General features: G+C 42.7%; 1 protein-coding gene across 18 annotated transcripts in view; it reads right to left on the reverse strand.

Annotated features, from left to right (window-relative positions):
* The window catches only part of NCOR2 (nuclear receptor corepressor 2), a 708,717-nt gene extending 685,889 nt beyond the window's left edge, over positions 1 to 22,828 (reverse strand). For 13 of the 18 annotated variants that reach the window (XM_089653704.1, XM_089653697.1, XM_089653690.1 and 10 more), the window contains exon 1: positions 22,553 to 22,828. The gene's annotated coding sequence lies outside the window, so the exon portion shown is untranslated. The remainder of the gene's footprint in view (positions 1 to 22,552) is intronic. The other 5 variants (XM_089653707.1, XM_089653705.1, XM_089653706.1 and 2 more) reach the window with 1 other exon arrangement.
* Positions 22,829 to 24,399: the final 1,571 nt, after the last annotated feature.

The raw sequence follows: 24,399 nt of genomic DNA on the forward strand, positions 1-24,399 counted from the left end.
GGAGAGTAGCAACAGTGCTAAACTTTCTCCATTTGTATACAGTCTGTCTTACCATGGACAAATGAACATCAAGGCTTTTGGAGATACTTTTGTAACCCTTTCCAGCTTCATGCAAGTCAACAATTCTTGATCGTAGGTCTTCTGAGAGCTCTTTTCTGTGAGGCATGGTTCACATCAGACAGTGCTTCTTGAAACCAGTAAACCCAAAACAGGTGTGTGTTTTTTAAGGGCAGAACAGCTGTCAGCAACACATCCAATATCATCACACTGATTGGAGTCAAGGTTGGCTCACTCCTGGCTCCAATTAGCTCTGGGAGAAGTCATTAAGCTAGGGCCTCACATACTTTTTCCTCCCTGCACTGTGAATGTTTACATGTTATGTGCAATTAAACCATGGCAACATCTAATGTTTGTGTAGTATTATGTTCAGCAGACTGTGTTCTTCTATTGTTGTGACTTAGATGACGTTCAGAGCACATTTTATGCCCAATTCATGCAAAACTCCACGTAATTCCAAGGGGTTCACATACTTTTTCTTGCAACTGTACACACACTTTTCCCTGATTCTATGTCCTAATCGATCCTCTAAATCAGGCATGTCCAAAGTCCGGCCCGCGGGCCAATTGCGGCCCGCGTTCCGGACTGAAACGGCCCAACAGGTGAGCTACCCAAATACATAACTTACGGCCCCCGGTAGTGATTCCCTGAAAGCTACTGAGGACTCCAGCGATCTCTTGACATCATCAGCTGGTGCAGGAAGGAGAGCCCAAATCTCGCGACGTCCGAGATCTCGTGAGATTTCTGCTTTCCTTCTCTGTGTGCCGGCTGATGACGTCAATTCCCGCTCGACAGATCCCTGGAGTCCTCAGTGGCGTTCGCAGAATCGCTAGTGGAGGGCCGTAAGTTATATATTGGGCAGCTCATCTGTGGGGTCCGGAACGTGGGCCGAGTGATCCCAGGTGGTGCGCAGGGAATTACTACTGGGGCTACCATTTACCATTATTTACTATGTCTGCAGTCTCTGGTCATCTCCTGTACTGTGTCCGCAGTCTCTGGTCATCCCCTGTACTGTGTCCGCAGTCTCTGGTCATCCCCTGTACTGTGTCCGCAGACTCTGGTCATCCCCTGTACTGTGTCCGCAGACTCTGGTCATCCCCTGTACTGTGTCCGCAGACTCTGGTCATCCCCTGTACTGTGTCCGCAGACTCTGGTCATCCCCTGTACTGTGTCCGCAGACTCTGGTCATCCCTTGTACTATGTCCGCAGTCTCTGGTCATCTCCTGTACTGTGTCCGCAGTCTCTGGTCATCTCCTGTACTGTGTCCGCAGTCTCTGGTCATCTCCTGTACTGTGTCCGCAGTCTCTGGTCATCTCCTGTACTGTGTCCGCAGTCTCTGGTCATCCCCTGTACTGTGTCCGCAGACTCTGGTCATCCCTTGTACTGTGTCCGCAGTCTCTGGTCATCTCCTGTACTGTGTCCGCAGTCTCTGGTCATCTCCTGTACTGTGTCCGCAGTCTCTGGTCATCTCCTGTACTGTGTCCGCAGACTCTGGTCATCCCCTGTACTGTGTCCGCAGACTCTGGTCATCCCTTGTACTGTGTCCGCAGTCTCTGGTCATCTCCTGTACTGTGTCCGCAGTCTCTGGTCATCTCCTGTACTGTGTCCGCAGTCTCTGGTCATCTCCTGTACTGTGTCCGCAGTCTCTGGTCATCTCCTGTACTGTGTCCGCAGTCTCTGGTCATCTCCTGTACTGTGTCCGCAGACTCTGGTCATCCCCTGTACTGTGTCCGCAGTCTCTGGTCATCCCCTGTACTGTGTCCGCAGTCTCTGGTCATCTCCTGTACTGTGTCCGCAGTCTCTGGTCATCTCCTGTACTGTGTCCGCAGTCTCTGGTCATCTCCTGTACTGTGTCCGCAGTCTCTGGTCATCTCCTGTACTGTGTCCGCAGTCTCTGGTCATCTCCTGTACTGTGTCCGCAGTCTCTGGTCATCTCCTGTACTGTGTCCGCAGTCTCTGGTCATCTCCTGTACTGTGTCCGCAGTCTCTGGTCATCTCCTGTACTGTGTCCGCAGTCTCTGGTCATCTCCTGTACTGTGTCCGCAGTCTCTGGTCATCTCCTGTACTGTGTCCGCAGTCTCTGGTCATCTCCTGTACTGTGTCCGCAGTCTCTGGTCATCTCCTGTACTGTGTCCGCAGTCTCTGGTCATCTCATGTACTGTGTCCGCAGTCTCTGGCCATCTCCTGTACTATGTCTGCAGTCCATTGGTTCAGAATTTTTTTTTCCTGTTTTTCGCCTCTAAAACCTAGGTGCGTCTTATGGTCAGGTGCGTCTTATGGAGCGAAAAATACGGTATCAATTTGGGCTATAATGGATTGGTGCTCAGGATCGCTTGATGTCATCAGACAGTGCAAGGAGAAACAAAGCCCAAATCTCGCGACCTCCGAGATCTCGCGAGATTTGGGCTTTCCTTCTCCCTGTGCTGGCAGAGTGATTTAACACCTGTTTAGATTTGTCATCCAAGTCACAAAATGAAAAGTATGCCGTTTTCAATAAACTTTTGCATAAAATAGTTCATTTGCATTTAATGTTAATGGTTCATCAGAATGTCGGGCAAAATGGTCGGCCCTCGCACATGTTCACTTCATCAAATCTGGCACTCTTCCAAAAAAGTTTGGACACCCCTGCTCTAAATGGTCTTGTTACCTAATTTGGCTTTGAAATGCCTATGACAATTAAGGTCATTCTCGCTTAACCTGGCATACAATTGTCTCATCCACATTCTGTTTAAAATGTATCTACAATGTGGATCCTTCCTAATTTTGTTATACATATTGTGAATGATGCACCTCTGTCAGGTTTTAGTTGCTGCACCAAATGCAAATGCATAAGAGTCCAAGTGTATTTATTTCATTACAGAAATCCAAAGGCAGCAAGCCAACAAATTTCAGGGTCTATAGATTCTCTTTTTCTCAGGACCCAAACTGCTATTTTTGTTGGACTTTTAACGGTTAATAGAGAGTTAAATGGACTCTGAAAATACATGGACTCCTTTAATACAAACGCATGCTGCAGCAGTTGGTTCTCTCACAACTAGCTGCTGATGCATGCTTTTGGATTAATGAAGCCAATTTATTCTATTTAACCCTCCAACATCACTAAGAGTCCAACACAAGCAGCCATTTGAGCTCTACTAATAAAAGAACCTTAAGGCCCTGAAACGCATTGGTTTTCTACCTCTGTTATCTTTGGACCTCTGTACTGAAATAAACTTGGTTTATTGGACATTTGTATTGGTGCCCATATACTGTACTTCTTACAACGTCCATTGTTCACCCAAGGCAACTCTGAGGTTCCTTTATTTTAGATAATAGAAAAATAATGGGACTTCCCTTCGACAGTTGTGACCCAGAAAGGTATTGTCATTGGGAGATTCTCTTTACTCCTAATTCGATAGGGATATGTGATGGAATGAGACATTTGAATACCTTCTGTTTCAGGAAGGCCTTACTGCAATAACAACTATAGAAGTTTAGACAGTGTTTACTAGGACAAAACACCAAGGTGAATATCCTGAATGGGGACAGAGACAGCAATAAAAACTTAACAGAGCTTCTAGCCTTCCCCTGCCCTACTCAAAACCAGGAAAAACAATTTTTTTTGACTGGGTCTTCTCTTTAAAGCCCAACTCCAAAAAAACAAAAACCCTTGCTTGCAGTGGGGCTGCTCCTGAACTGCAGGCAGCACAGTGGCTAAATGGCTAGCACTAGTTGCTAGGGTCATTGGCTTGAATCCCAACCACGGCACAGCCTGCCTGGAGCTTGCATGTTCTCCCTGTGCCTGCATGGGTTTCCTCCAGGTAGTTCAGTTTCATCCCACACTCCAAAGACATGCTGGTAGGTTAACTGGGTCCTGTCAAAATTGGCCCTAGTTATGTGTGAATGTAAACTAGGGACCTTAGACTGTAAGCCCCTTGAGGGTTAGAGACTGATGTGAATGTACAATATATATAAAAGCGCTGTGTAAATTGATGGCGTTATATAAGTACCTGTAATAAATAATTGCTTGTTTTAGGTTTAAGGGATGGAAAAGCAGTTTTACTTACCTAATTCTCTGCTCCCCTAGCAGATAGCATTCCCCTAATGCTTCAGCAGTGGAATGTCCCTCAGCATCCTCATGTACAGGGTTATGGTCCCTGCATCGGTTGGGATGACATCAGTGGACCTTAGACCAGGGGTCTCCAAACTTTCTAAACATAGGGCCAGTTTATTGTCCTCCTGCCTTTAAGGGTTGGCTGTGCGGGAGTAGCAAATGCCCCAGCGTCAGTGGGAGTGAAACAATGATTAACAGTGTCCCATCGTTGGCCTCAGTGGGTGGAGCAGTGTTTCATTGTTTATGTCAGTGGGGAGAATGGTGTCCCATCATTGGGAGAAATTATGCCCCACTGTTGGTGTCAGTTGAAGAAATGGTGCCTCATCACTGTTGGCTATAGGAGGATTAGTGCCTCATACCAGTGGGAGGAATAGTGCCCTAAGGGTCGGAGAAGAGGTTGTAGGGGATCAGTCTAGAACAGGGGTGGGCAAACTTTTTGACTTAAGGGCCGCAATGGGTTCATATATTGGACCCGGGGGCCGGACCAAGAGTAGATGAATGATGTGTATGTGTCATCCATAGCAAGTATAGTAATATTCCCCCATAGTAAGCATAGTAATTCATCCCCCATATAGTAATTCATCCCCCATAGTAATTCATCCCCCATATAGTAATTCATCCCCCATATAGTAATTCATCCCCCCTATAGTAATTCATCCCCCCTATAGTAATTAATTCCCCATATTAATTCATCCCCCATAGTACTATTCCCCCCCAAGTAGTAAGCCAAGTCCCCCCTGTGTCAATTCACTTACCTTTGCTCCGCACGTTCCTCTCGCCATGTTCCCGCGCCGTTCCGGTCTTCAGGGCGGACTGTGAGAGGAGCCTAGCTCCCCTCACGTTCGTCACACTACCCCGCCTACACACATCCTGACAGCCAATGTATCACGCTCCGCGGGCCGGATTAAAAGGTCCGCCGGGCCGTAGTTTGCCCATTGCTGGTCTAGAATCTCTGGGGAGCCTACAGGTAAGTTAAAGTGCTTTACCAAGTCCCTTAGACATAAACAAGCAGTTAATATGTGTAGTGCAGGGGCAGCCTCACCGCAACTGAGAGTTTTTAGGTTTCCTGGAGTTCAGCTTTAAGAAACATTTTAACAAGCTATCAATTTTCTATGGCTATGTGCATTGTTGATAGTTACAAAGAGCTCAGTTCTCCTGATGTATTCACCCTTGGTACTACTGTAGTAACAACATATGGAAAAAGCTATAAAAACATAATGAAATATGTCAAATGAATCCAGGTAAATATATCATCAATGTCTCCCAAGACCAATATTTGAGAAGCTGGATTCCACTGAATGGCCTGAGATGGGGCTCAGACACACAACAGCACCACAGAGAAGCAGTTATAGAGAAATGTACAGTGATGGTTTCTATGCCTCAACAGTGATGTCAGGTGTTGCTTTCCTATCTATTTTTTATATCTCCGAGTCCGACTGAGAAGGATATAAGTGGAAATTAGGGCTAGACAAACCCCAGGAGCCCTAGTTGTTGTCAATGAGGCTGATTCCTAGAAAAAAAGTCTTACAAGCTCCTTCCAAATTTCATTTTACAGTGCCTTGAAAAAGTATTCATACCCCTTGAAATTTTCCACAATTTTGCCATGTTAGAAACAAAAACCTAAATGTATTTTATTGGGATTTTATGTGATAGACCAACACAAAGTGGCATATAAAATTGTGAAGTGCAAGGAAAATGATAAATGGTTTTCAAACATTTTTTTACCAATAAATACCTGAAAAGCGTGGCGTGCATTTGTATTCAGCCCCCTGAGTCAATACTTTGTAGGACCACCTTTCGGTGCAATTACAGCTGCAAGTCTTTTTGGGTATATCTCTACCAGCTTTGCACATCTAGAGAGTGAAATGTTTGCCCATTCCTCTTTGCAAAATAGCTCAAGCTCTGTCAGACTGGATGGAAAGCATCTATGAACAGCAATTTAAGTCTTGCCACAGATTGTCAATTGGATTTAGGTCTGGACTTGACTGGGCCATTCTAACACATGAATATGCTTTGATCTAAACCATTCCATTGTAGCTCTGGCTGTATGTTTATGGTCGTTGTCCTGCTGAAAGGTGAACCTTTGCCCCAGTCTCAAGTCTTTTGCAGACTTGAACAGATTTTCTTCAAAGATTTCCCTGTATTTGGCTCCATCCATCTTCCCATCAACTCTGAACAGCTTCCCTGTCCCTGCTGAAGAAAAGCATCCCCACAACATGATACTGCCACCATCATGTATGGTGTGTTCAGGGTGATGCGCAGTGTTAGTTTTCCACCACACATAGCGTTTTGCTTTTAGGCCAAAAAGTTCAATTTCTGTCTCATCTGATCAGAGAACCTTATTCCACATGTCCCCAACATGGCATCTTGCAAGCTGCAAACAGGACTTCTTATGGCTTGCTTTCAACAATAGTTTTCTTCTTGCCACTCTTCAGTAAAGGCCAGATTTGTGGAGTACACGACTAATAGTTGTCCTGTGGACAGATTCTCCCACCTGAGCTGTGGATCTCTGCAGCTCTTTCAGAGTTACTATGGGACTCTTGGCTGCTTCTCTAATTAATGATCTCCTTGACCGGCCTGTCAGTTTAGGTGGGTGGCCATGTCTTGGTAGGTTTACAGTTGTGCCATATTCTTTCCATTTTCAGATGATGGATTGAATAGTGCTCCATGTGATGTTGAAAGCTTGGGATTTGTTTTTATAAAACTAACCCTGCTTTTAACTTCTCCACAACTTTATCCCCAACCTGTCTGGTGTGTTCTTTGGCCTTCATGATGCTGTTTGTTCACTAATGTTCTCTAACAAACCTCTGAGGGCTTCACAGAACAGCTGTATTTATACTGAAATTAAATTGCATACAGGTGGAATCTATTTACTAATTAGGTGACTTCTAAAGGCAGTTGGTTCCACTAGATTTTAGTAAAGGGAGCTGAATACAAATGCACACTTTTCAGATATTTATTTGTAAACAAATTTAAAAACTATTTATCATTTTTCTTCCACTTCACAATTATGTGCCACTTTGTGTTGGTCTATAACAGCAATGGGCAAACTACGGCCCGGCGGACCTTTTAATCCGGCCCGCGGAGCTAGGCTCCTCTCACAGTCCGCCCTGAAGACCGGTGTAGCATGAAAATTTGTCTCCTGTGAGGATCTGTCCCCCTCGACGTATCTGCGCATGTGCCGGAGATCGCCGATCGGCTGCTAATGCCTGAAACTGGCACATGTGCAGATACGTCGAGGGGGACAGATCCTCATAGGAGACAGATTTTCATGCTACACCGGAACGGCGCGGGACACGGCGAGAGGAACGCGCGGAGCAAAGGTAAGTGAATTGACACAGGGGGGACTTGGACTTAATATGGGGAATGAATTACTATAGGGGGGACTTAATATGGGGAATGAATTACTATATGGGGGATGAATTACTATATGGGGGATGAATTACTATATGGGGGATGAATTACTATGCTTACTATGGGGGAATATTACTATACTTACTATGGATGACACATACACATCATTCATCTACTCTTGGTCCGGCCCCCGGGTCCAATATATGAACCCATTGCGGCCCTCAAGTCAAAAAGTTTGCCCACCCCTGGTCTATAACATAAAATCCCAATAAAATACATTTAGGTTTTTGTTTGCAACATGACTAAAATGTGGAAAATTGCAAGGGGCATGAATACTTTTTCAAGGTATTGTAATGTATTCACCCCAGGTGGCGATCTATCACAACACATAATGACCATACAATTCCCATCTGACATGTCTCTTTTTATTTGTTGCCAAAAATGTGAAGCAGGAAATACAAACTGAAAAAAAAAAAAGTTATAAAGAAAAAGGACCACAAACTAAAAGAAGAGTCCAAGGCATGTACATCTATGACACTACTCTGTACTATAAAAGGTATTCTGTAAAATGAATATGAATACTACAAGGACAGAAAATGGAGATGCAGTGTCCAAAGTAACCACTAAGATGTTGGGTTTTAACTTCTAACCTAATCTACCAAAATGTTTGAATTTTTCTAGTGGCTAAAAATAAATACACTCACAATTCTGTGGTCAAATAATTTTACAATTAGACACAGCATGGTTCCCGTCATGATCTTACTGTGATGCCAGTAACCGGTTTCTGATTTTCAATTAAACTTGAACAATTTCCAACAGTGTTGAAAGACAACTGTAATTATGAAATCCACTTAAACAAAAATGGAATAAATTAGAAAAAAAAGTGGACTTGTCCATAGTGCCCAATCAGTTCAATTTCCCCAGAGAGTAAAAGATGCTCATCAGTCACTGTGTGCAACAACCCCACTTTCTTACTTTTTTTTAAATAAATGGCTTCCACATATCAGTAGACCTTGGACAGTAGATAAGCATCTGTGACAGTGCTGAGGAGTGTGGTAGGTTCAGCTAATTCAACAGGTATAATATAGCCAGATATGGACACAGGCTATATAGGAGAATAAGAGCATGTAAGAATAGTACAGCTTACTTCCCCACTCAAAGCGTAAAATTATATATTAATTTCCATGTTGTTATTTCACTTTTTTTTAGCCTAATCCTAATAATCTGAATGAATCTGAAGTTTGCAAACTTACTTTGTGAAGAACCAAACACATTTACATCCTTGAATTCTGTGACATGTACTGGAAGCAGTACAAGAATCACTGCTTGCAGGTAGCAAGGTACCATGGGATACGTAGTCCTTGACAATTGAAAGTAAACAGCAGAGAAGCTGCAAGCCATGCAGGTAATCCAGAAAGTTGTGGAAAGAGATGACCAATAGACAGGCAGCAAGAACAACATGCAAGAAGATGTTAAGCAAGGCAGATAGAACTAATGCTGTATTGTTTTTACGATGCTGATGTTCTAACATGAAAGTGTATGCCGTGACCATAAAAGTCCTTTAAAAAGCATTACAGAACATTCCAGTAAAATAAAACATACTGTATATTAACCAGATTAGATTCAGTTTCCAAACCACCCATGTTAATGGGTTTTGTAGTATTTGCATGACATTAGCACATCGCCCAGGAACCCAGCCACATAAAACAATTCATTAGAAGGAAGTATAAAAAGATCACATGTTCATATCAATGGTCTATTAATTCAAGGCTACATAAATATCCTCAAGAGCTGAGCAAAGCTGAAAGCAGATCTTTGTAACAACAGAACGTACTGAGAGCTCATTACAGCTTGCAAGTAATTGCATAACTTTATGGCTCATGTAAAATATTACTGTAATAAACATTTAAATTTTGTCATTTATTTGAACAAATGTGAACCCCTATTCTCACTACCTAATGCATCAAAACAGAGGTCTGAATGTGAAGCCCAATATTTCTAAGCTTCCACTTAGGTTGGTGGCAGAAAAAGTAATACGTCAGCAATGCAATATTTTAAGAGGATGAATGCACAACAAATAACGTGATTGACAAAGGTAGGCACTCCACAGAGCATTCTATTCCAAAGTGCATAAAATACTGTCAATATATTTACAACTTGTCTGAAAAGTGGGAAGATAGGCAAGACCCATGTGTCAAGTGGATTTTATCTAGTCAAATGTGAATTATGTACCGGCATAATGAAAAAGGCACTGATATATTTCAGAAGGCGGGGGTAGATAATCTCAATAAGCACAAGTGCTAGTGTAAGAAGATTGATATGCAAAGTGCTTAGTATCAGATGTCAAGAGAGGCAGACACAACTAGATATACATTCCAATGGAAGCTTGGTAAATATTTAACTCCAGGCCTGCCGGAGGAAGCATTCTGCTTTACACTCTACTGCATGACTTTCAGTCTGTGGCTGCAGTCAAGTTCAGATTTTTAGCTTGACATGTCTACAATAAAAGTGGAAAGTGATTTGCTTTTGATGTCGTTTATGGCCTCTGTCAAAACCAAACAAACCGAGAGAACTTTCACAAGAGTTCCAGAAGCACAGCTGAAATGCTGAATAGAGACAGTAAGTTAGGTCCTTTATCATGGCATCGTTCATTGTAAGGAAAACGTGGATGCCACGGGCAACATATAAATGTTCTTTATTGCAAATGACCATATAACTAGATCAGTTTATAAAATATTCATATTTTACAAAGGCAGTCCTAGTCCCTTTGGCAGTCATACAAAGTTGGCCCACTAGCAAGTATACTTTGGCAAACTTTTTCAAGTGTTGTCTTTTATTCCCTATGTTATGCCATGCAATAATAGTCACTTTGGTTTATAATATGGATACTTGCTGTGTATCCTAACTGTTGAGAAAAAAGCAGGATGGGCAACATCGTCTTCTGCCCCGTACACACGATGAGAATATCAGACGAACGATCGGCCATTTTTTTTCGTCTGCTACTAATGATATGAAAATTCTCCTATGAAAGAAAAGAATTTCGAAAGTGATGTCATGTATTGCGTTGTATTTGTATTGTATTTTCAGACGACTACTGTACTGATTAAACGAAAATCGTACGATCTGGTATCGTACGAGAAAAATCTTTGCGCTTGTCCCTTCGAATATTGTCGTACGAATTGTCGTGATCGGCTCTCAAAAGCTGTGTACTAATGATCCGATTATCGGAAGATCGGTCCTCGTACAAAAATTTTCGTACAATTTTCTTATAGTGTGTACGAGGAGTTAGAAAGTGAAGGAGAGGAGTGAAAAGAGCAGAACATGTAAACCGTAAAGGAGACACAAGGCAGTAACATTGTGCTTTCTTGATATACCATTGACCAGCCTCTCTCAGCTAGGGTTGCTCCAAAGTTTGCTAGGGGTTCCATGAACAACAAGCGATGGATTGACATCCTGCCTGATAGCGGCTGCATAGTTCTGGGACCAACATCAATAAGTAGAGCAAGTGGCCTTGAACCAGTGGAGCTTCTCATCTTTTCTCTCACCTAAGTAACTAACACAATTCACCTTTTACCTGTCTCCAAGAGCAGCATTCTTTCAAATGATCACCTATTTAAGGAGGTATTCTTCCTGTCACTGACCACCAATGCAAGGGGGCTCAAAAAATTATTTGTCTTTGAGTGGCATATACTCTAGGGATGCACATTTCTTTTTCTTTTTAATTTATATCTACAACTTACTGATGAGGCTAATGTATTGCAAGCTGTCAACCAAGGATTCCCCAACGCCTAAACGTTATTTCAAGGGTTCCCATGGGTTAAAAGCCTACCCTTGACTAAGTGGAGAAATTGGTGGCATACACAAATCAATAGTTGGAGACTAAATGAGCATGGTAATAAGCTTGGTTTTAGAGTCTGACACATCAAATATCCATATTTGTGGTCTGAAGTGACTATTGGTATATAGAGTAAAGTAGGGAATAGCCAACAGATAGAAATCTTCCATGCAAACCTTTTTGTAGAGTGCTATAAACTGACCCAATGCAATGACAGCAATACAAGAGCTGCCATTGTTAAACTAGTTCTTTTAACATGTGGTCTCCACTGATGTAATCCTCATTCTGGTCTAATGCAGGCCATACATGGGTCGAATTCGAAATGATTTTTCGTCCGAAAACGTCGTTTGCTCGGTAATCCGATGGTGCCATCAATGATTTTGAAAAATCGGCTGACCAAGTCATAAAGTTCACCCCATATAACAAGCGAAACTTCTGTTCCTTCCAGGTCATGGCTCATGCGCATATTCTTTTCAGAAAAAGGCTTGTACAATTTGACCATCATTGAGTCGAAAAAATTTTTTTCACGAATTTTCCCAACATGCCCGATCACCAAAAAGGGGAGGAACCACAAAAATCGGCCAGTGCCATTGACCCACTAACAGAGCGAAAATCGGCCGATTATTATTAGGTCCGATTTTCGGCCAAAAAAAACAATCGGTCGAATTTCGACCCATATATGGCCAGAATTAGTATAGTGAGTCACTTACCTGGTACAAGTATTCAGAACTCACGGTTTGCTCCAGGTCCAATAACTCATTGGCTGGTAAAGCTGGAATCAGTTTAACAAACCAGAAGCCTGCAGATACACAGCAAAGCTACGCTTTTCCTCAAGTCTCCAGACAGCGATACAAAAAAACAGACAGACAGAGGTTCGGCCTCTCTAACCAAAACCTAGGAAAAGTCTTGCTTTAACAGCAAAAATGATGGTCATCTCTACAAAAATACAACCTTGCCATTAATGTCATTTATAGTGATACCTCCACATAGAACAGAGTCCCAGATGTAACTCTAGTTCTGCTAGTTTCCAAATACACCCTCTAGTGCAGTGGTTCTCAACCTGTGGGTCGCGACCCCTTTGGGGGTCGAACGACCCCTTCACAGGGTCCCCTAAGACCATCAGAAAACACATATCTCCAATGTGTAAAGAGCAGCTACTGTGTAGAAAGCAGCTGCTGTGTTGAAAGCAGCTACTCTGTTAAAAGCAGCTACTGTGTTGAAAGCAGCAGTATTGGAGGTAAAACGACACTTCATGAATTATAATTACTGGGTAAATAATTTTATGGTTGGGGGTCACCACAACATGAGGAACTGTATTAAAGGGTCACGGCATTAGGAAGGTTGAGAACCACTGCTCTAGTGTATGCAATAGCTCAGCAGTGTCTTACGGCACAAGGTCCATCTGACCTGGTTTCAATATGTCACTATGTGAAATGGAGCAACTTGACATTTTTCTCTATTGTCATGACACCGTGGGCAGATGTTTTCACACCAAAGGCAGTTGCAGCCTAAAGCAGGATCTGAAAAAGTCAAATTACTTTTCCACAAAAATGCTGACAGCTCATCTTTAAAATGCAGGTTGCTCAGATAGCATCTTTGGCAGTTCTCCTTGCTGCTCTAAGAGTTAGGATCCATCTCTACCCTGGATGAATTCCCAGCAAGGTAAGCCTTTATTCCATTAAACAGAAAATGGTACAGAGTGTCTCTTGTGTAATCAAAAATCTAACCTGTTAATTAACAAAGCACTTGTGTTCCCGAAAAGGGACAGCTTCACGGAGGACATTGCTTTCGGCAGTTAAAGAAAATCTATTATGAAAATTTCCATTGTTTCACACAGATGGTGATTTCAATAAAACTATATAGTTTTTCCATCAGTGAAATATAACACCACATGTGGTGGCATTCACACATACGCTTGGCCTGTTAACTATTAGCGCACTTTAGGCCTTGTGGAAAAGAAAGTATGTGTCACCCATAGCAACCAAATTCCAGTTAGTAATACAGAATTTATACAGAGCCAACAGTTTGCACAGCCCTTTACAAAATCAAGAGACAGTACAGTTATAATACAACTCAATACAAGAAGGCCCTGATCGTAAGAGCTTACAATCTAAAAAGTGGACTTTAGAGTAGGTTTGCGGAAGAAGCAAATTTTTTTTGTGAGGGCAATATTTCTCTACGGTTATTTTTTAGTACAGGAGTTCTTATATGTAGAAACCCAGATATGAAGGGGTTTCCACGGTATGCGCACAGCCGTATTTTAAACCAAGTGGAAGTGTTAGGGCTCGTTCACACTTGACTGTTTTACTAACGCTTGCCAAACGCCCCTATAGCGTTTGGCAAGCGTTGGTCCGGCATTTGCGGAGCATTTTTTTTAACGCTCGGCAAACGCTGCATGCACGGTTTAGGGGAGGTTGCTAGGCATTTGCCGAGCGTTAAAAACACCCCACAAACGCCTATAATGAAGTTTAAATGGTGTTACCGCTCCGCAAACGCCCCAAATGCCGGCCGGGCGTGTGCGGAGCAGCACCATAGACTACAATAGGAGGCTTCAACGCCTCCCGACTCGACCAGAGGCATCCGTTTTGCCGCGACGCTAACATTCCCGTTAGAACAGCACCATGTGTTGCAATGTGCAGAATTGTGCAAGGTGTTTGGGAAGCGTTTTTACCGCTTCCCAAACGCCTCTCTGCCGCCTGCACACAACGCTAGTGTGAACGTAGCCTTAGAAGGCCCACTCAGACATGTGCATTGCAGTAATGCAGATTGAGAATGGCACCCCATGTACAACTGCAATAAGAGAACATTCAAGGCAACACATTATCATGAGTCAATGTGAACTCCATGAAGGCAAGCCATTCTAGGTTAGCCATCGGTGCTCCTTAACATGCAAAAAAAAAACCAAAAAAACAAGCAAACAAAAAAAACACAAGAACTATATAATCAACACAACATAATTGTGTTGATTATATAATTTTTGGTGTAGGTTTACACTTATGTACAGCAGCATTTAATTTGTTTTTATTTTTATTTTTTTTTGCGCTGGCGATTTATGTTTATATAAAAAAAAAAAAAAAAAAACACAAGAACTTTAATAATGCAGTGCACCACAACCCATGGTCATGTCCCTTTTAATGTGCTGCAACACAGGCACACGGTCCACTACTGTGGTTGTTGGTTGGAATGCTATTCTGTTTTCATGGCACTGCTGCCCACTGCAGTAGCCCAGGGTAAAGAGTGTAGTTTACACACATTACTGCAACACACAGGTCTAAGTCGACTCATGCTGCAAAGCACAAACTATGCGCTGCGGTGCAATACGTCACATTCAAGTTTATTTTATCATGATCTATGGTAGCACTGTCGACACATTCAAAAAGCCTTAGTGTATTGTATAGTGTCAGGGATGTGCAATTCCTATAGCCTGATGCCCAGGACATGCAGTTTTGGGCACCGGGCAAGGGGTTTTTCCTTATATTTAGCCACGCTGCGGGCAAGCAGCAGCAATTAGAGCCAATGGTCGGCTCTCTTGTAAAAGAAATCTGGGCAGCTAACTAGCCACTGGATCGCTTTTACAAGCGTGAGCTGTCCTGTCGCACCAGGACATCTGATCAACCATCTGGTGCTTCCACTGGATGATAAAAAGGTGGACAAAGATCGGAACCGCTCTGTCAGCCTCTATGATATAGGAAACAGGAAGGATGTAAATGGCGGTATTTTTAAAAATGAAAAGCATTTGGTCACACTGATCTTGTGTGATCAAATGCTTTTAAGGACAGAGGAGGGATCTGGGGTCTTATTGACCCCAGATCTCTCGATAAAGAGCACCTGTCACTGCCTATTGCTGTCACAAGGGATGTTTACATTCCTTGTGACAGCAATAAAAGTGATCAAAAAAGTCCACATGTGATGCATCACCGAAAATGTCAGCTCAATGGGCAGTAATTCTAGCACCAGACCTATTCTGTAAATCTAAGGTGGGAATCTGTAAAGGCCTTCAAAGCATTGCCTATGGATAGTAAAATTTACGCTGTTTGTTGCCGCTGCACAAGTGTGCACAATTTTAAAGCACGACATGTTTGGTATCTACTTATTCAGAGTAACATCATCTTTTATATTTTACCTAAAAATTGGGTTTAGTATTGTGGGTTTTTTGCATTAGAATTAAAAAAAAGTATACTTTTACCAAACAAATTGCAAAAACTGCTGCGCAAATACCGTGTTACATTAAAATAAAATTGCAAAACCCAACAAATTTATTCTCTAGAGCCTCTGCTTTAAAAAAAAAAAAATTATATATATATAAATCTATCTTTCTACCCCTCACCTCTTCAGTCTCCACTCGCATTACTAACCTACTAAGTGACATATCAGCATGAATGTCACTACACTTCCTCAAACTCAATCTTTCCAAAACTGAGCTCTTAGTATTCCCTCCAGCCCGTGCCTCCTCCTCTGACTTCTCCATCAAGATCAATAACACTATCATCAGTCCCTCCCCCCATGCCAGGGTACTAGGTGTAATCCTAGACTCCCATCTGTCCTTTCAGCCCCAAATCCAATCTCTGTCCAAATCTTGTAGACTTCACCTCCATAACATCTCCAAGATACGCCCGTTCCTAACCACGGAAACTACTAAGCAACTTATTCACTCCCTTGTTATCTCTTGCCTTGACTATTGTAACTTCCTCCTCATTGGCCTACCTAATCGCAGGCTATCCCCTCTTCAGTCTATCATGAATGCTGTTGCCAGACTCATCCACCTTACTAACAGTTCTGTATTAGCCATCCCTCTCTGCCAATCCCTCCACTGGCTTCCCATTGCCCAACGGATAAAATTCAAAAACACTAACAACGTATAAAGCCATTTATAAATTACATCACCGATCTTGTCTCTAAATATCACCCAAACCGTACTCTCCACTCCTCACAAGAACTCCTACTATCTAGCTCCCTTGTCTCCTCCTCCCATGCTCGTCTCCATTACGTCTCCAGAGCTTCCCCCATCCTCTGGAACTCTCTACCCCAATTTATCAGACTATCGCCTACTCTGCTCACTTTTAGGTGATCTCTGAAAACCTATCTCTTCAGGGAAGCCTATCCTGCCCTCAGCTAATACTGGAATCTTCTACTCTTCCAACCAGTCCATCTACCAACCTAGTCTACCTTTCGTACCACTATCCCCTCCCTTCTAGATTGTAAGCTCCAAGGAGCAGGGCCCTCCTAACCCTCTTGTATTGAACTGTATTGTTGCTGTATTGTCTCCTGTTATATTGTAAAGCTCTGAGCAAACTGTTTGCGATATATAAATCCTATATAATATATATATAAAAAATATGTTTGGGAATGTTCTAAACAGTTTAAGTCATCATAAAGCCCCTTTTGGTTTTAAAAGCCCCAGACATTCCTCAAAATACGTCTGCCTATTAAGAAACCTTAACCCTTCATATTTTCCATCCTGGCAAAAATTGTCCTGATAAAAAAAAAAAAAAAAAACACAAGCAGATTGTCATGAGGGACAAGTAGATTGGAACCCCGAAATAGTCCAGGGACAAGTATTTTCTTAAACAATTTCCACACCTGAGTGTTCATGGACCCTTAAGGACTCGTTCACACCATAGGGCAGAGATATCAGTTTTTCTGCACGCGTTCTGCTAGGGAACAACAAAATCAATTGTTCTCCATGTGTCCTGCTCACACCACAACACTAGTATCACATGCAGATTTTTTCTGCAGCATGTATAAAACTCATTGAATCAAGCATGAAAACTGATGTCTCTGATGGAAACGGATGCACAGATTTCACTTGCAGTTTTTCTGCATGTATGGTGTGAATGAGGCCTAAAGCTTTCACTCTGATCGTGAGTTGCCCTGGCAGGTTTGTTTTTGGGTCCATAGACATACATCCTGGGCCACTGAAAATGAATTGGCAACACATCGCAACATTCACTGAAGAACACAAAATATGAGTTAATGCACACATAGGTGTAAATGGGCCCTTAGGCCTGGTTCACACCTATGCATTTTTAGTGCTTTTTGCAGAAACTCACCACGGTCTATTTAACATGGTTTCCTATGGGACACGTTCACATCTATGCGTTTTCAGCCACTGCGTTTTTTGATAAGGTCAGGGACTTTTTTTCCCCAGGCAGACTGCAAAACACATAGGTGTGAACCAGGCCTAAAAGGATACTACTAGTGGCTACTTCCTAGTCCCATGTATCCATATCCCCTTTATGGAGTCACCTCTCAGGAATTTCGATGCGGAACAAACAACTTCATATGACATTGGTGTGGACAACTTGGCATCACAAATAGTTCTTCCAGTAATTTGCACATTACAGAGTAGAATCTTTAACACTTGATATTCCCTACACTAGTGAATGCAATTTCAGTAACACATCTAATCTGAACAATTTATCTGCCTAGCCAATATATTGTTAGAAAGCACACACAAATGACCCTTGTACACAATCGCAAGACTACTGAATTAATATCAATGCTGTAGACCACGGGTGTCAAACTGATAGCCCTCCAGCTGTTGCCAAACTACAAGTCCCATGAGGCATTGCAAGATTGACAGTTGCAAGCATGACTGCCAAAGGTAGAGGCATGATGGGACTTGTAGTCTGGCAACAGTTTGACACCCCTGCTGTAAGCATTTGGCCATGGTAAGATGCAAATTTGGAGACAGCAACAGTCCTGCAAGTCAGAGTCAAAACACTAATATGCCTTTACCTTACATTAACCCCTTCACGCCTAAGAGTAAAACAATTCTTAAACCCGAAGTAAAATTTTACAACTCTGACATGTGTTAGTAAAACCGTACATATCATCACAACTACTTTGTACATCCAGGTGAATTATACCTTGGTTTTTGTTCAGGACAAATTGGGCTTTCTTTTGCTGGTAAATGGTAATGGATATCTCCTGATTTTTTTTTTTATTATCAAAGGAAAACTGGTCCAAAATAGTAAAAAAAAAATATATTTTTTTTTAATTTAGCTGAGTGTTTCTTGTTACTACCATAACCTACCACCAAAGAACACCCAAAAATAAATTTTCCAGCTCTTGACGATCGCAGCAATACTATATATGTGTATGTTATATGTTGTTTGTACCTGTACTACAGCCCAGAAACGATTGTGCGCATTTTGTGTTTTTTTTACCTAAAACACATACCAATTTATTTACACTAATCCTGGCACTGAACTAGATCAAACCTTGATCTAAGTATTTTTATATTTATCATTTTTTTTTGTTCCTCTCTGCAAGGAGAGAGGGAGAGATACACTGTATCTCTCTTCTCCATTCAGACAAAAAAAAACTAATGGGGGCGGGCTTCACAGTTACTGATCAGTGCAACAGCCAATCAGAAGCTATCACTGCATTCATATGACCCGGAATTGGGAGTCCCAGGTCCCAATAGTTAGAACGGGACCCGGAGCTCTCAATGATACTCCAATCTTTGTGCTAGGAGTGCGCTGTGTGGCGTGCTTTCAGCACAAAGACAGGTACGCAAATATGCAGCCCCACAGAAAAAAGCCCAGTTCTGTGAGGCCGCATATTTGTGCTACATCAGCGTGAAGGGGTTAAGGATACATCTGTGTTACAATGTGAACCAACATATTATTATACAGGATTTATATAGTGCCAACAGTTTGTGCCGCGCTTTACAAAATGATAAAATTCTTTCCGCAAGATAATCCTTATACCCAGTTGTGTTTATGCCTTCGCTGAGCAAGGTGGATTACAGTATAAAGTCTTTTTGAAATTAATCATGAACACTATATTCCAAATTAATTGAAGATATTCCTGCGCCCTGCTTATACTTTATTGCAACATGAAAACTATTCTCCAAATACTTTATGGCGTATTTTTGGCTCCATTCACACTTGTGCGAATTGCCATGCTATTTTAGACAAAGTCGCATGACAAGTTGCAGCCCATTCTTTTCCAAGGGCACCTGTTCAAATCGGTGCAACTTTGAAAAGATGCCTGCACTACTTTGATGCTACTTGTGATTTAACTTTGATCCAGAGTGTAAAGTCAGATCAAAGTCGTTCTGGAAATCTCGTGACTTTGGAATCGCGCAAGTGTGAATAAAAAGGTCACACAAAGCTAAATCATTAAAAAAAAATGTTTACATGTACTCATAATATCTCAATGTATATTACACTTTGTTTAAACACAACTATGAAAAATGACATTTGCATAGCCATAAAACGTAAAATTTTATTACACAGAACCATGACATGTCCTCATTACATGCAACGAAATGCAGCCTTTCAGTCATGCGGCAAGTGGTTTAGCAAGCTGTCCCCATTTCCAATGAGAGCCCTAAATCTAAAGCTGGCCATGCACATTAAGAAATCACTTCATTTCCCCCCCTATGCATACTAAACTGTGTGGATGGATGACTCTTCATTGCCAGTTATTGTATTCTGACAACCAACACCATGCCGTCAGAATGCCAGAACACTGCCTGTATCTTATTGGATGCAGCTGTTGTGTGGCTGGGAATTTCCACCCAACTCCTTCAACAAAAAAAAAAAAAAATCGACTTGCCGAGTCAGGAGGTGTTGACAGGCCCACTCAACAAATTTCTGCTGATTCAACAGGAAGTGGCCGAAATTCGCTCTCTATGGCCAGAAGAAGTCTACATTCACACTGGCCTCCTGAGTTTATGTTATTTTAACTGCAGAACAAATGATCTGGGATATGTAAACAATTATTTTATGTTTTCCAATATCAAGTTCTCCAGCATTTATATGCATTTCCCTTTACGTGCATTTAGAGGATCTAATCTGCCCCTGAACACGCTCAATTCTATGTGCTCTAAACACGGATAAAGTGAATGCACTTAAACCCAGGTAAGCCCACAGTGTGAATTAAACCAATTAAAAATAATTGTATTGCCTTTAGTCCTATAAATTGTCCTGTTGTCCTATAAATATAGTTAAACACGTAATAACAGGTTTGAGGAATGAGGCCTTTGCTATCCCAAAAATAGTATTTTTCTGCACTGACCAACTAAACTGTAAAATCCCACTTTTCTACATTTTGACTATAATTCACATTTTTTAAAATTAAAGAACCACACATAAAAGATAAAAACCATTAGAATGCTAGAACCAGTCATTAGTATATATTCATGTTTCAGGGTTCTTCAATCACACCTCCTAATTTCCTGAGATGGGGTGGCATAAAGCACTAGGGGGGTTATTTACTAAAGCTGGAGAGTGCAAAATCAGGTGCACTTCTGCATTCTACATACTAATTGAACACGCGGAGGTTAGAAGCCGATTGGCTACCATGCATAGTTGCACCAAATTCTGAGTGCACCAGTTTTAGTGAATTCACCCCTATGTGTACAGGCAAAGGACATGCCCCTGTTCCTCCACCAGTTACAGAATTAACTTGCAAAAAATGGTTGGCTAAACCCACAAGTGCTTTTACTAGACCTTTCTTTGTAATCACTCAACAAAAAAAAAACCTAAAATTTAGAGAGTTTGGTGGTCAGCAGATTCCAGCAGCTTGAATCACACGTGTGTGCAATCAACTAAAGCCGTTTGGCCTGATTTCGTCCAGGACTGGTCATCTGTTCCTAGCTGCAGGTAACTGCTGGATGTGGAGATATATGTGAACTCCAGTGGAAAGCCCCATCTTCTGTCAACCTGTTATTGCTTTGTACAGGTTAAGCAGCCACAGGAATCCATTGATGGCCCCAATCAAAAGTGTGAACGAGACCTAGCGGGACGTACAACTGGGAAAGAACAAGGGGCAACCAGAAAAGATTGAGGGGAGACTAAGAGAGAGAGAAAACTGTTAAGGAACAACCAAGAAGGAAAAAGGGACAACCAAGAACTGAGAACGAAAGTTGGACAATCAAGACAGAATGATGGACAACCAAGAAGAAAAAGGAGGGACAACAGAGTTGTGAAGGAACACCTGAGAACCTCAGAAGGAATGAGGGACTGGCGAAAACTCAGAAGTAAGGGGGGAAAAATGAGAACCAAGAAGGGACGGGGAACAACTGAGAACTGGGAAGGGATGAGGGCCAACTAAGAGGGGATGGGGAACAACTAAAAACCAAGAAGCGATAAAGGATAACTGAGAAGGGACGGGGAACAACCAAGAACTGGGAAAGAATAAGGGACTGGGGAAAACTAAGAATCGGGAAGGGATGAGGGACAACTGAAAACTAAGAAGAGACAGGGGACAACTGAAAACTAAGAAGGGACAGGGGACAACTAAGAAGAGACAGGGGGCAACTGAAAACTAATAAGGGACAGGGGACAACTGAAAAACGAGAAGAGATGAAGGACAACCGAGAAGGGACAGGGGACAACTGAGAACCGGGAAGGGATGAGGGTCAACCAAGAAGGAACGAGTTACAACTGAAGACTAAGAAGGGATGGGGAACAACTGAAAACCAAGAAGAGATTAAGGACAACCGAGAAGAACAGAGACAACTGGGAAGGGATGAGGGACAACCAAGAAGGGACAACTGAAAATCAAGAAGAACCGGCGGACATCCGAGAACCAAGAAGGTACAAGGGACAACCAAGAGGGGGTGTGGGACAACCAAGAAGGAAAGTCCCCCAAACAGAAGTCTATACTAAAAGAGAGTGAGCTCCAAAGTGCTGTGTGAGCACAGCAGTGGCCCAGTGTGCAGCAATGTAAGCAGTGGCCATGCTGGGAGGTGTAGTGGTGAAGTTAGAGGAGGCTCTCTCTGTGCACTAGGCCTGGTGTCATTGCTGTCACCCAGCTGACAAAGTTGCTGTTTATTGGCAACGCTGTGTGTCCCCGGAGCTCCATTGATCTGTGCTCAGCACAGCCTCTCCTCCTGAGTGATCTCAGCCGTTCTACAGGAAGAAGGAGAATAATAATGATGATGATCGGAGCGGGTTTCTGCCTGCAGGCCACTCATGGGGAGAAGTTGTAATGTGCGCAGCAGCCAAGACTTTCCCAGCAAATGGAGAGAGCTCAGGGAGGGGAGAGCGGCCCCAAATCCGACCACAACTCCACGAATCCTGACTTGTCACCGATCTGTCCTCCGATCTGTACCGAGCACCCCTCCCTCCTCCCCCCGGTGTGCAGTGATCGGCCGGAGTGCCGCACACATCATCATCACATTTCCTGATGCAAAGCAGAAAAAAACATGAAGGCGATGATCAGGCAAACACTGGATCCGGTGTCAGCAGTCTTACCTCTAGATCCATCATGGCTGTGGTCAGCCCCGTCTGATCCCAGTGATCTCCGGGCACACACACTGTAGATCCAGCCCGATCCCGGCTCTATAAATCCAGCGATCCCTCTCCCGAGTCTCCTCTCCTCTCCTCCCCGGGCTCCGTCTAGAAGATGTCTGTCTGGAGCGGCTCCCCTGTGCTCTGCACGGCTTTGGAGTAGCAAGTTTGTGATTGTGCTTTGCTTGGCTCCTTCTGTGTCTGTGATTCTGCAAGAGATTGATGGCACCGATCCAGCCAAGGCTTACACCAAACAAATAGCTTTCACATTTCTCCCTGGGCTTTCCTTAAAGGGACACGCTCCCTTTTCTTCCTCCTCTGATGGAGTACACACAGCTCACACACATAGGTCTTCTTCTGCCTGCCTTGGGCTCCTCACATTGCCTGCAAACTTTCATTTTACAATCAGATTCACATTTCACAGGACAAACCTCTGATTTTTAGAACTTGATTACTTTTCCCTGCAGTTTCAGGTATTCCGACCATGAGTGTATTAGGGCTCATTCACACAAAAATGTACTGGTGTACATTATGCAGGGGAAGTGTGATGCATTGTTACTTCCTTCCTAGTTGCCCCTCATTCATTCTCAGTTGACTTTTTTCTATTTCAGTTGCCCCTCATTCTTTCTTGTTTGACCTTTTTCCTTCTCAGTTGCCCCTCGTTCCTTCTCGATCGACATTTTTCCTTCTCAGTTGCTCCTCATTCCTTCTCCTTGACCTTTTTTCTTCTCAGTTGCCCCTCGGTTGACCTCGTTCTTTCGTTTACTTTTTTTTTTTCTCCGTTAACCTTTTTTTTCTTCTCAGTTACCCCTCGTTCCTTCTTGGTCGACTTTTTTCCTTCTCCGTTGCTCCTCGTTCCTTCTCCGTTGACCTTTTTTCTTCTTAGTTGCCCCTCGTTCCTTCTTGGTTGACCTTTTTTCTTCTTAGTTGCCCCTCGTTCCTTCTCTGTGGACCTTTTTTCTTCTCAGCTGCCCCTCGTTCCTTCTCGGTTGACCTTTTTTCTTCTCAGCTGCCCCTCGTTCCTTCTCCGTTGATCTTTTTTCTTCTCGGCTGCCCCTCGTTCCTTCTCAGTTGACCTTTTTCCTCCTCAGTTGCCCCTCGTTCCTTGTTGGTTGATCTTTTTCCTTTTCAGTTGCCCCTCTTTCCTTCTCAGTTGCCCCTCGTTCCTTCTCAGTTGCCCCTCGTTCCTTCGTTTACTTTTTTTCTTCTCGGTTGATTTTTTCCTTCTCAGTTGCCCCTCTTTCCTTCTCAATTGACCTCTTTCTTTCCCAGTCGCCCCTCGTTCCTTTGACTTTTCTTCTCAGTTGCCCCTCGTTCCTTCTCGGTTGACCTTTCTCCTTCTCAATTGCCCCTTGTTCCTTCTCGGTTGACCTTTTTCCTTCGCGGTTGCCCCTTATTCCTTCTCAGTTGCTCCTCGTTCCTTCTCAGTTGACTTTTTTTCCTTCTCAGTTGCCCCTCATTTCTTCTCAGTTGCTCCCTGTATGTTCTAGGTTGATTAGTTTCAGTTGTCCCTTGTTCCTTCTTAGTTGACCTTTTTTCCTTCTCAGTTGCCCCTCATTCCTTCCCAGTAAGGACATATGATTCATATATTATTTCTTAAATGGACTCCTTCTACTCTTAGCTCAGGCATGCAGACAGGAGGGTGTGCTTAGCTGAGAAAATCCCTCCTCCCCTCCTGAAGACTGCTGATATGTATGACATCACTTGCCTAGGCATAGAAACCAGAAAGTAACTGAAGAAATGTAGAGAAAAAAATTTAAAACAGGAAAGTATATTATATTTACTTATCGTTTTACTAATGCTAGAAGCAT

This window comes from Staurois parvus, unplaced genomic scaffold (genome assembly GCF_062004578.1).
Source record: "Staurois parvus isolate SC_StPar_1 unplaced genomic scaffold, SC_StPar_1.0 ptg000719l, whole genome shotgun sequence".
NCBI classification, from domain to species: domain Eukaryota; kingdom Metazoa; phylum Chordata; class Amphibia; order Anura; family Ranidae; genus Staurois; species Staurois parvus.